The 12,386-nt window shown below is 46.5% G+C and overlaps 1 long non-coding RNA gene across 3 annotated transcripts; it reads left to right on the top strand.

Moving 5' to 3' along the window:
• LOC126985937 (uncharacterized) lies at nucleotides 1–11,726 on the top strand. 3 transcript variants are annotated; one of them, XR_007739183.1, is made up of 8 exons: nucleotides 1–905; nucleotides 1,025–1,722; nucleotides 5,290–5,368; nucleotides 5,588–8,074; nucleotides 8,281–8,455; nucleotides 9,437–9,630; nucleotides 10,145–10,239; nucleotides 11,347–11,726. It is a non-coding gene; the product is annotated as an uncharacterized LOC126985937 (long non-coding RNA). The 3 variants fall into 3 exon arrangements; XR_007739184.1 differs by having other exon boundaries at nucleotides 7–1,722; nucleotides 5,588–8,078; nucleotides 11,347–11,712; XR_007739185.1 differs by lacking the exon at nucleotides 1–905 and having other exon boundaries at nucleotides 1,177–1,722; nucleotides 5,588–7,741; nucleotides 11,347–11,703.
• Nucleotides 11,727–12,386: the final 660 nt, after the last annotated feature.

Raw genomic sequence — 12,386 nt, 5'->3', positions numbered from 1 at the left:
ATGTCTAAGTTATCCTTTGGGTGACGTTCTTTCTGGTGGTCAAATCTTGCATCCAATTTCCTATCGTCCATTCTCTCTCTTCCTCCTCCTCCTCCTCCTCCTCTGGCTATCTTCGTCCCTTCCTTCCTTTTAATTAATGTCTAAGTTATCTTTTGCTCAAGGTTCTTTCCAGTGTGTTTGTGGTGCCCGGCTCTGCTTGCTAGTATGTTTTGTCACTGTATAATTGTCAATCCTAGTTTTTGTCACTGTATAATTGTCAATCCTAGTTTTTGTCACTGTATAATTGTCAATCCTAGTTTTTGTCACTGTATAATTGTCAATCCTAGTTTTTGTCACTGTATAATTGTCAATCCTAGTTTTTGTCACTGTATAATTGTCCGTCCCAGCCAGGCGCTTCTTCCATGTAAAGATATTGGCAGCTTCAAGCCTTGCCGATATCTCAATCCGTACGTGAATGTAAATTAACCGAAATCCTTGTTACTAAGCCCTGCACGGTGCTCTCTCACATAATGCTTCTTTAAATTTTCAGTCTCACTTAACTTCCGGGGTTAGTAATATATTTTGCCATGAGTTAACTCCCCGTGATGGCCAGTTTCATGTACTATATATAAGTAATTTGCCTTTTGCATGGCTATAATTCTGCATCCGTGTCTAAGGCCCAGTTTCACAGTTCCTCATGATGGGTTAGTAAGCTCCGAAACCAATACCAGAGCCTTCGAAATTTCCTTGTACTGTGTCTGGAGTTTATATTCAAGTTCACAAATTTGAGGAGACTATTCAGGAAAGGTCTTGTATATTTATGCTACGAAGGAAAGGGAGGAGAAGGGAGATGAGATTGGGAGACGAGTGAGCCGAGATCCTGTTTATATTAAAGTTCACAAATTTGACAAGACTATACAGGAAAGGTCTTATATTGTCATGATACGAAGGAAAGGGAAGAGAAGGGAGATGAGATTGGGAGACGAGTGAGCCAAGATCCTGTTTATATTAAAGTTCACAAATTTGACAAGACTATACAGGAAAGGTCTTGTATTGTCATGATACGAAGGAAAGGGAAGAGAAGGGAGATGAGATTGGGAGACGAGTGAGCCGAGATCCTGTTTATATTCAAGTTCACAAATTTGACAAGACTATACAGGAAAAGCTGTGTTTATGATATGAAGGAAAGGGAAGAGAAGGGAGATGGAGTAAGCTGAGATCCTGTTTATATTCAAGTCCACAAATTTGACGACACAATACAGGAAAAGCTCTTTGTATTTAGTGTGTCATCGAAGACCGCGCCATTTTGAACAGTATGGGATTCTATAGCTTGGTTCGGGAGTGTTACAAAGATTGTGATGGACTGTGGATGCGGCCCTTAATGTTCCCTTTTCTAATATGCCTCTCTGTTTTTGCAGGATGCCGCGGACGGACCATGCAGAGGACTCATCGCGACGACACCAACGGTTTGGTTAAGTGGGTTCTCTTGTGTGTGCGTCTGTGTGTGAATGGCAGGCCTGTCGTATGATTGTGTGTGTGTGTGCGTTGGCGGTATGCCTTCGCACTATTATTTTGTTAGGATGTATTTTTTGTGTGTGAACTTTTTGCACGTAATCTTTTTTTATACCCATAGCTAGCGTTTGTTTGTGTGGCAGTGTTCCGGGAGATGGACGCCGGGGGACATGGGCTTGGGGGGGCGCACATGACCTCCTCTGTCCGTGACCTCTTCAGCTGGGGAGACCGGTAAGCATTTCCACCAAGTTTAGTAGAAAACACTCACTTGTCAATCCTGTGTTGTGAGAATTAGTGTTGGAACACTCTCATACACGGGAGATTTGAGTGCGGCTGGAGGTCGCAGTGAGTGTTTAGCACCACCAGCAAACACGCCTAACGCCCGCTGCAAGCGTTTAGCAATGAAAGGGTTAAGTTAGACTGGTTATATGTATATTGATACATTCAAATGAAGGTTTAGAGTGTAACCACTGATGGTACATGAGTCAGGATCATCAAAATCATCCAAAAAATCAGCATCTATATCCTCAGCTACCAAAGGAGTCATTTCCTCCGGCTCAAGAGGTCTCTTTCTCCCTGACGTGATAGACTATAATAATAAAAGAAACTAGGAAAAAATGCAAAAATTCCCAGTGTCAGCTGATGTGCGTTGCATATCCGACAAACCACAAGGGTCTAATAATAATTTTTGTTCATTTTGTCAGTAGTAAGGAATTGTCTATTTTTTGGGGGGTCGGCCCAGCCCGTTCTGGCGCAGGCGAGTGTTTATAGTGGCGCCATGCTACTATCTAATGTGGGCAAATGAGAGCAAACGTCTATATACAGACGCGCCGACAAAAAGTCCCAATTTCTAAACTTCTCTATATAGATCCTCCGCCGGGAAGGGCTTAACCCGTGGGCGTCGGCAATGGGAAAGCCGAGAAGTGGCCGGGAAATGGCAAAATTACACTGCATTTTGAGACTAAGAAAAGAGCATGGAACGTACTTCAGAGTACCTGCTACTCTCATAACCATAAAGCCGTTAAGAATATTTACTTTTGCTCAAACTCCATTCTGTTGTGTGGTGTTTGTCACAAAATAAACAGTCTCATGGCATCTAGTCGAGAGTCGCTTGTTGTCTGCTATAGAGAATTTGACAAGTGATTACTGTATGGATAGCTAATTCAGTCTGCCATGACCTTACAGCACCACCCATGACAAAAAAGCCCACCTCAAGATCACTCACCCACCACAATGACCCAGGGCATGCATGGTGGGTTGCTCTATACCACCACCGCCTACAATACCTCCAATTATGGGTTTTATGGCGAGCCCTTTTTAGGGTCCACCGTACCACAGCCATGACTTGTGAAACCCCAGAAAAGGGTCTGCCGATGTTCTTGGGTTAATCGTTTCTCCTTCAGAGACAAAAGTTATGAGCGGCCGAAAGGGAGGTCAGTTTCGGGAGGAGAGGCGTCTCGATACGTCATCCCTCGTGAGAGAATTCAAGTCAAAGGCAGGAGGAGATATAGACACAGGAAGGCTGCTCCAGAGTTTACCAGTGTAAGGGATGAAAGAATGAAGATGCTGGTTAACTCTTGCATAATGGGTTTGGACAGCACAGGGATGAAAGAATGGAGATGCTGGTTAACTCTTGCATAATGGGTTTGGACAGCACAGGGATGAAAGAATGGAGATGCTGGTTAACTCTTGCATAATGGGTTTGGACAGCACAGGGATGAAAGAATGGAGATGCTGGTTAACTCTTGCATAATGGGTTTGGACAGTATAGGGATGAAAGAATGAAGATGCTGGTTAACTCTTGCATAATGGGTTTGGACAGCACAGGGATGAAAGAATGGAGATGCTGGTTAACTCTTGCATAATGGGTTTGGACAGCACAGGGATGAAAGAATGGAGATGCTGGTTAACTCTTGCATAATGGGTTTGGACAGTATAGGGATGAAAGAATGAAGATGCTGGTTAACTCTTGCATAATGGGTTTGGACAGCACAGGGATGAAAGAATGGAGATGCTGGTTAACTCTTGCATAATGGGTTTGGACAGTATAGGGATGAAAGAATGAAGATGCTGGTTAACTCTTGCATAAGGGGTTTGGACAGCACAGGGATGAAAGAATGAAGATGCTGGTTAACTTTTGCATAAGGGGTTTGGACAGCACAGGGATGAAAGAATGAAAATGCTGGTTAACTCTTGCATAATGGGTTTGGACAGCACAGGGATGAAAGAGTGGAGATGCTGGTTGACTCTTGCATAATGGGTTTGGACAGCACAGGGATGAAAGAGTAGAGATGCTGGTTAACTCTTGCATAAAGGGTTGGACAGTATAGGGTATATGTAAGAGTAGTATTTGTATATGTGTGAAATTATTTAAATGGATATATAATGTTAGGAATTGCAAAAATGATTATATATGCATAATAGAGGAGATCGGTGATGATTTGACCATTTTTAGTTTAAGAAAAATTCAATTAGTACGGAAGAGAAAGAGATGGAATTTATACATTCTTAAAAATACTTAAAACTACTTATCCTCCCTAATTTCTATCTTTCCCGTACTTAATTAAATTTTGGCATTACAATTTTGTTGATCTTAACCCGGTGGTGGTGGTAGCAGCGGGGGTCATGTTTCTTAATGGTCCCTCCAAGCGAGAAAAATGAGAAAAATCACCTCATACAAACCATTTCATAATATATATATCAAAGCATTTGTGATCAGTTTATATATCATCTATTTTGGGGAGTTTAAATCATGGCACAAATTTGGCCCGTCGCTGCTACACGGTAAAGCCACAAATTTGGCCCGTCACTGCTACATTGTAAAGCCACAAATTTGGCCTGTCGCTCCTACACGGTAAAGCCACAAATTATAGCCGGGAGCATTCTGGACCATCTAGAAAAGCATAATTTAATTCATGATTCACAGCATGGGTTCACAAAGGATGCCTTACTAACCTGTTGTCCTTCTACACTAAAGTAATCGAGGCGGTTGACAGAGATGAAAACTATGACATATTGTATCTAGATTTCAGTAAAGCGTTCGACAAAGTCCCTCATCACCGGCTATTACTAAAATTACAGGCTCACGGCATAGATGGGAAAGTTTTGAACTGGATCAGGGCGTGGCTCAGTGGTAGGAAGCAGAGAGTGCAAATCAATGGTAAAAAATCTGAATGGGGCAGTGTTGCGAGTGGCGTCCCACAAGGGTCGGTGCTGGGTCCTCTGCTTTTTATTATTTACATCAATGATTTGGACACAGGAATTAGTAGTGATGTCAGCAAGTTCACAGATGATACCTAGATCGGTAGAGTAATCCAATCAGACAGGGACTCTACCGTTCTCCAGGATGAGTTTGACAGACTATATGATTGGGCGGGGAAGTGGCAGATGGAATTCAATGTTGGGAAGTGTAGCATTCTGAGTGTAGGTAGGAATCATCCCTCACACAATTACTCCTTAAATGCCACTCCTCTAAGCAGGTCTGGGCGTGAGCAAGACTTAGGAGTCCTAGTGAGTGCTGACCTCCGTCCTAGGGCTCAATGCATTCAGGCCAAAAAAAACCTCACACAAACCATTTCATTATATATATCAAAGCATTTGTGATCAGATTATGCATCATCTATTTTGGGGGGTTTAAATATCATGGCACAAACTTGGCCCATCGCTGCTACACGGTAAAGCCACAAACTTAGCCCATCGCTGCTGCCGGGTTAATGGAGCAGCTACCTGTCTGAGCCAAGATGTCTGGATGTCTCCGCCGCTGCCTCTCCGCATGTCTGAGTCTCCCTGTACTTCCAGCGTGTTGCCCCGGCTGGAGAGACACGTTGATGGAGAAGGCCGCGTGTGTCATCCCTTGCCTGTATCCTCTGGCGCCCAGGTAAACAATGATAATGATTATGATAATACCAATAATAGTAATGAATATAATAATACCAATAATAGTAATGAATATAACAATACCAATAATAGTAATGAAATGATAATCAGTCAAATAACGAGATCATTAAATACTGTTGCTCCTGTATAATTTTCATCTTGTGTCTAATTCTCCGTCACTGTCTCCTGGGTTGTTTCTAAGTCGGTCTTGTTCTTTCAGAGGCGCGTAAGTGGAGAGCATCGGCGCAGCGCGGGAGCAGCACGTCAGGGTGTAGGGTGTTTGTTTAGCTGGTGTAGGGTGTTAGGGTGTTAGGTGTAACAACGGTTGGCTCTTTCACAGAACGGGTGTGATTCCGTTCTGCGTTTGAGTCTTCCACCTTCAGGCGGTCTCCCTCCGAGATGTCTGAAGTTTTTTTTGTCGGTTTTCTCCGTAGGAGGAAGCCGACTCTAGCTACTCTGGCCTCTCTTCCGGGGGTCAGAGCGGTCGGGCTCTGCTTGGCCAGGCGTGTTCTTTCGCGTTGTCTCCGCCGACGTTTTGCCAGACTCTTCCGTACGGTTGAGCCTGGCTTTTTTATTAGGTGGATCAGGCTGCCTTCTTCCAAGGAGTCTGATGGGAGTGGAGTCTTTTTTTTGGTGTATGTCTGTGGGTGCTCAGTGGGTAAGGGAGGGTGGGGTAGAATGGTTGGTGGGCTGGAAGTGGGTTGGGGGATGAACCTTCTGGGATTTGGGTTGTGTCGAGCCTTACCGCCTGGTGTGTTGGGTACACCTTCACGCCAGGGGGGGGGTGCCAAGACTATATCCATCTCCTGGGCAGGGCGATTCCCCTTTCCCATGCTAACTGGCCCTCCTCCGTCTGCCTCCCCAAACCCCCGCTGAGTGCTTGTGTGTTATTTTTATTTAGGATGTCTTTTTTTTGTATGCCTTTTTCCCGTGTGTTTATACCCAATAGCTAGCGTGTGTGTGTGTGGCAGTCCGGAGGCGCGAGGCAGCGAGGACATCACTTCACGTCACTACGGTATATCCACGGTATTTGGTTTAGTGTGTGCTGTGTGTGTGTGTGTGTGTGTGTGTGATGGCAGGCCTGCCGTGTGTTTGACCTTTTGCTGTGTGTTGCTGTGTGACTGCTAGGATTTCATTTCTATGCATGTTTTTTTTCCCCATAACCCCCTTCCTCCCTAGCTCTTTAGCTGTTGTCCCTGGCGAGGCGCTGGGTGGATGCTGCCGGGCGATCAACGGCGGTGGCGGTGTGCAACGCGGGAGCAGCTGAGGTTTAGGTAGCACTACGGTGCAGGTTATGTAGGGTGTGTGAGTTTTTTTTTTGTGTGAGTGTCTTTTTTTTGTGTGGGGTGTTGGCGGGGGACTTAGCTAATCACTGTGTCAGGAAGGCATGGGCGTGGCCGTCTGTCCATCAGGCCGACGGGCGGGTGTGCCACCTGGCAGTCAGGCTAGCAGGTGACAGGCAAGCTATCTGGTGGTCAGGCTGTCAGTCGGGCCATCAGATAGGTAGGCAGGCCACCTTGCGGTCGGGTTGTCGGGCGGGCACCCCACCCTCGGTCAGGTAGGCAGGCAGCAGCGTCTACGCTGAGCCGTACGGCCACACGTACGAACGCACGGAACCCGTACGCTACGTTCCGCCGCACTGACGCTCGTCGTACCTCTGCTCGCACGCTTGCGGGCGGGTGGAGGGCGGGGGGCGGATGGGCGGACGGGCGGGCGTACGTGGGAACGGGCGGGCGGACGGGTGGTCGGGCGGTTAGGGAGTCGGAGCAACGCTTGAAAGACGCGCAGATAGATGTCAGATTCTCCCGTAGGGAGGTCTGGCAAGGTGATAGTTTAGGCGGCGGAGTTGTACGCGGGCCAGTCTGTGTTACAGCTTTGCCGTCAGGGTAGCTCCTTACGAGCTGCCCAAACTGAGGACCAGTTTTCCTCACAGGAGGAGGCTGGTGGGGCCTAGGGTGTTAGGGGTACAACGGTTGGCTCTTTCACAGAACGGGTGTTTTCCGTTCTGCGTTTGAGTCTGCCGCCTTTGGGCGTCTCCCTCTGAGATGTCGGTTAGGATTTCTTTTTTTTATATGTCCGTGTGTGTAACTGTTGCCTTTTAGCCTGTTGTGTTCCTGAGCAGCAAGAAGAGGCGGCTGTGGTGACCCGCCCGATGCGGAAGGCTTCTGGGCCCTGTCGGCGGGGGCGCACCTCTCTGACTGACTGGTTGAGGGAGGGCTTCCCGTCTGGCCGGCTGCAGGTTCGGTCCCAGGATTGAACCCACGGCTTGCCAGATGGAGGGCTGCTCCATTGACCAGGTGGCCAGGGAAGCGCATCCTCGCTGGGCGGGGTCTGGGGGCCCTCCGTCTTGGGGAGGTCGCTGCAGCAGGAGGAGGTAACTACTGCTGGTTTTGTAAGGCATTGTGGTTGAGAGCACCTTGCAGCTGTAACGCGAATTTCGTTCCGTAATAAACAATGTACCGCCATGCTGCCTGTCCTTCCTCCCTCACTGCACTGTGCGTACGTGTGTGTGTGTGTGTGTTGCTCTGTCTCTGTCTCTGTCTCTCTCTCTCTCTCTCTCGTTAGTAAAGAACAGGCAACAAGAAACCTCCACGGCCGAGCTTCAACAACAGAACACCTCGTCACCGTTGATGAGGCTCCACGCCCCGGCCCACAGCCATGTTAGCCTCGATAATAGTCCTCGGCGCACTTATTCTGAGACGTCCTGGTGAGTGAGTGCCCTAATTGCCTTCATGGATAATGTCACAGGTATCCAATGGTTCAGGTGTGATGTCAGATATTTTTGTTATTGTGTCGTAAATATCCAGTGATTATTTCAGAGTCGCTGAATGTTCATCGCACACAGTTTGTCTTTGAGTAAAAACACTGATTAATATCCATGATCGGTTAGGTTACGAACTCCCTCGATTTCAGGCTGGAGAGCTACACAACACCGGTCATCCGCTGAGTGGTTGAATTCCTGGTCTACCGGCCCCTAGAGGAGTGGTCGATTGCCTGGTCTACTGTGGATATGAGTGGTTGATTGCCTGGTCTACCCCTGGATGACGCGGCTGTTCCTATGCAGGGGAGGACTCTCACAAGCGATAAGGTAAGGTTTTAATGGCTGGGTTTACAAGAGGTTTTAATGGCTGGGTTTACAAGAGGTTTTAATGGCTGGGTTTACAAGAGGTTTTAATGGCTGGGTTTACAAGAGGTTTTAATGGCTGGGTTTACAAGAGGTTTTAATGGCTGGGTTTACAAGAGGTTTTAATGGCTGGGTTTACAAGAGGTTTTAATAGCTGGGTTTACAAGAGGTTTTAATAGCTGGGTTTACAAGAGGTTTTAATGGCTGGGTTTACAAGAGGTTTTAATGGCTGGGTTTACAAGAGGTTTTAATGGCTGGGTTTACAAGAGGTTTTAATGGCTGGGTTTACAAGAGGTTTTAATGGCTGGGTTTACAAGAGGTTTTAATGGCTGGGTTTACAAGAGGTTTTAATGGCTGGGTTTACAAGAGGTTTTAATGGCTGGGTTTACAAGAGGTTTTAATGGCTGGGTTTACAAGAGGTTTTAATGGCTGGGTTTACAAGAGGTTTTAATGGCTGGGTTTACAAGAGGTTTTAATGGCTGGGTTTACAAGAGGTTTTAATGGCTGGGTTTACAAGAGGTTTTAATGGCTGGGTTTACAAGAGGTTTTAATGGCTGGGTTTACAAGAGGTTTTAATGGCTGGGTTTACAAGAGGTTTTAATGGCTGGGTTTACAAGAGGTTTTAATGGCTGGGTTTACAAGAGGTTTTAATGGCTGGGTTTACAAGAGGTTTTAATGGCTGGGTTTACAAGAGGTTTTAATGGCTGGGTTTACAAGAGGTTTTAATGGCTGGGTTTACAAGAGGTTTTAATGGCTGGGTTTACAAGAGGTTTTAATGGCTGGGTTTACAAGAGGTTTTAATGGCTGGGTTTACAAGAGGTTTTAATGGCTGGGTTTACAAGAGGTTTTAATGGCAAATATCTACTGAATGTTGCGGTGTTATGTATCTTGACATGCTCTCAGGGTAAGAGTGTTCTGATATGGTGCCTTCCCCCCATCCCCCAGCACCTGTCGGATCTGGAGACTCCCCCCTGAGCCTGACGGAGCTGTGGGCCCTGCACCAGACCCCCACACCCCCCCACACCACCCACAGCAGGGGCAGGGCGTTGAGACTCCCCCCACAGGCTAAGACAGGGAGGGACTTGAAGATCCAGGTTTTTGTCATCTGCACAGGAATTGACACATGGTATTTGGGAGCAGTGAGTAGTGGGCTTTCTTTTTTAATATAGTTTCCTTTTTTGTGTGTGCCCTTGAGCTGTCTCCTTTGTTGTAAAAAAAAAATACTTGACAAGGCTTTCATAGGTGTTTGGGGCATTTCCAGGGGTAGTTTAATGACCCTGGTGGTAGTCTGACCCTTCCTCTGTGCAATGAACTTGAAAAAACGCTCATAAAAACGCAGATATTAACCCTGTAGCAGCGGGGATCATGTTTCTTAATGGTCCCTCCAAGCGAGAAAAATGAGAAAAAATCGCCCCTCACACAAACCATTTCATATATATCAAAGCATTTGCGATCAGATTATGTATCATCTATTTTTGGGGGTTTATATCATGGCACAAATTTGGCCTGTCACTGCTACACGGTAAAGCCACAAATTTGGCCCGTCGCTGCTACCGGGTTAACCTCATTATCGTGTTAAAATCCCTGTATCTCACTTATCTTCCTCTCCCTCTATATTATTTGTCGATCTCTCTCTTTCTCTCTCTCCCACAGATGTCTAAGGTTCCGCCCATGCAGCTGAAGGGTGCCAATGCCTGCATCGACCACAGGTGTGCGCTGGACATTGCCTACAATTCATGGTGCAAATGGTATGTTGGAGGAATTCTTTGATGTATTTGAGGGACTGGGATGCCTGCTGGATGGTACAGGTAAATTACTTGGCTCACAACTGAGAGAGCCCGGGTTCAATTCCCAGGCAGAGTGGAAAAATTTGGGCGGCTTTTCCGATACCCTATGCCCCTGTCCACCCAGCAGTGAATGGGTACCAGGTATTAATCGGGGGTTGTGTCCCGTCTCCTGGGGTCTGTTCCCTTCTCCTATAATTCTTTCCTCTTCTGTCTCTCTCTGGCATATGACCACAGATGTTGCGCCCACTAAACAAAACTTTCCTTCCTTCCCCTTCTGTCTCTCCGGCATATGACCACAGATGTTGCACCCACTAAACAAAACTTTCCAACTTTCCAACAGTTGAATTACAGTTTGGTCCAAGTGTTGTCCCTGTGGCTCACCCTCCTAGAGAAATACCTGTTGCTCTGAGGGATAAACTTAAGAAGGAATTAGACCATATGGAAAGATTAGGTGTCATTGTTGAAGAAAATAAACCCACAGATTGGCTCAATAGTATGGTTATTACATGTGACTTTTTTTAACCTTTCCCTGGTTTTCTATTTGAGCCTAGCTACTAACAAGGCTTCAGTTCTTCCTCAGTTTGTTACAGGAGTCCAGTTCTTTTCCCTGCTTGCCTGAAACTTCCTTGGCATCCTTGTGTGTTACAGCTAATATATATACTATGTCATCTGCATATAAAAGTAGTGGATAGGAAACACTAATTGACATACCATTTACATAACAAAAGAATAAAACAGGTCCCAGGATTTATATATATTTATTTATTTTCTTTTAATCAAGGTTTTAGTAAGAAGAGGAACCCTGTACCCTGCCTTCCACTACACACACACACACACACACACACACACACACACACACACACACACACACACACACACACACACACACACACACACACACACACACACACACACACACACACACACACACACACAAAAAATATATATATAAAAAAATGGCCCAGTGATTTTTCCATTTCTATACTTGCCTCCTAAAACATAACCCACCCTCGTTTGACCCCACCATGACCTCCCGCGACTAACCTAACCTGACCTGACCTTTCCCAGGGAGCGTCGGCGGAGATCGAGCTGGCTGAAGGTTGGCGGCCGGGTCAAGCTCGCCTCGGACAAGGAGTTCTGTGAGATGTGCTCGGCCGATGTTGTTGACCTCGGCCACATCAATGTTACTAAGGTGGTGGAGGTGTGGAAACTACATCTACATTGACGACGGACTCAAGGAGATCGCTGACTACTACTACTACTATTACTATTTCCTACACTCTATACTGCTATGTGTACTATTAAATCCTCTATACTGCTACTATGTGTACTATTGAATCCCTTGTATAGTATTTCCATGACAACTGATGAGTGATCCTACTACTACTACTATTACTATGACCACTCAATCCCTGGTAAGTACAATGTCATTATCATCATTATTTAGGTTAAGGTCCATTTAATTCAATCTTCCTGAGCGGTTGGACGCTTTATGGCTCTCCTCCATTCTACTGTCTTCCTGTACACACCACCTCCGTTTTCCTAGGTCTACCAACTGGTCTCCTTCCTTCTACCTCCAATCTCTCCAACACTCCCAGCACTGTGTCCTCCCCTGCTCTCTTTACATGTCCAAACCATTGGAGTCTTTCCCTTCTGAGCACTGTTTCCAGGTCCTCTACTAAAACTCCCAGCATGGTGTCTTCCCCTGCTCTCTTTACATGTCCAAACCATTGGAGTCTTTCCCTTCTGAGCACTGTTTCCAGGGCCTCTATTAAAACTCCCAGCACTGTGTCCTCCCCTGCTCTCTTTACATGTCTCTGCCAAATATTTCCTTCTCCCTGCCTCTGTCCCTGCCATATCTCTCCCTCCCTGCCAAATCTAGCCTCTCCTCCTTACCTAACCTACCTTACCCTAAGCTACCCTAACCTCCCTCTCTCTCTCTCTCCACCAGGTTGACAAGGCCGTCCATGGTGAAGAAGCCTTGTCCTACCCGCGCTGAGATGACCCGTGTGGGCAACGCTACCATGGACGGAGCAGTGGGGGAGGCGGTAGCTGAGTGGATAGCATGATGGCGCCACATTCGGGGCAACGTGAGTTAAATCCCCGCC

Source organism: Eriocheir sinensis, chromosome 60, assembly GCF_024679095.1.
Source record: "Eriocheir sinensis breed Jianghai 21 chromosome 60, ASM2467909v1, whole genome shotgun sequence".
Classification (NCBI taxonomy): domain Eukaryota; kingdom Metazoa; phylum Arthropoda; class Malacostraca; order Decapoda; family Varunidae; genus Eriocheir; species Eriocheir sinensis.
Note: the sequence above shows the minus strand (reverse complement) of the source record. Positions and strands in the feature narration are given on the sequence as shown.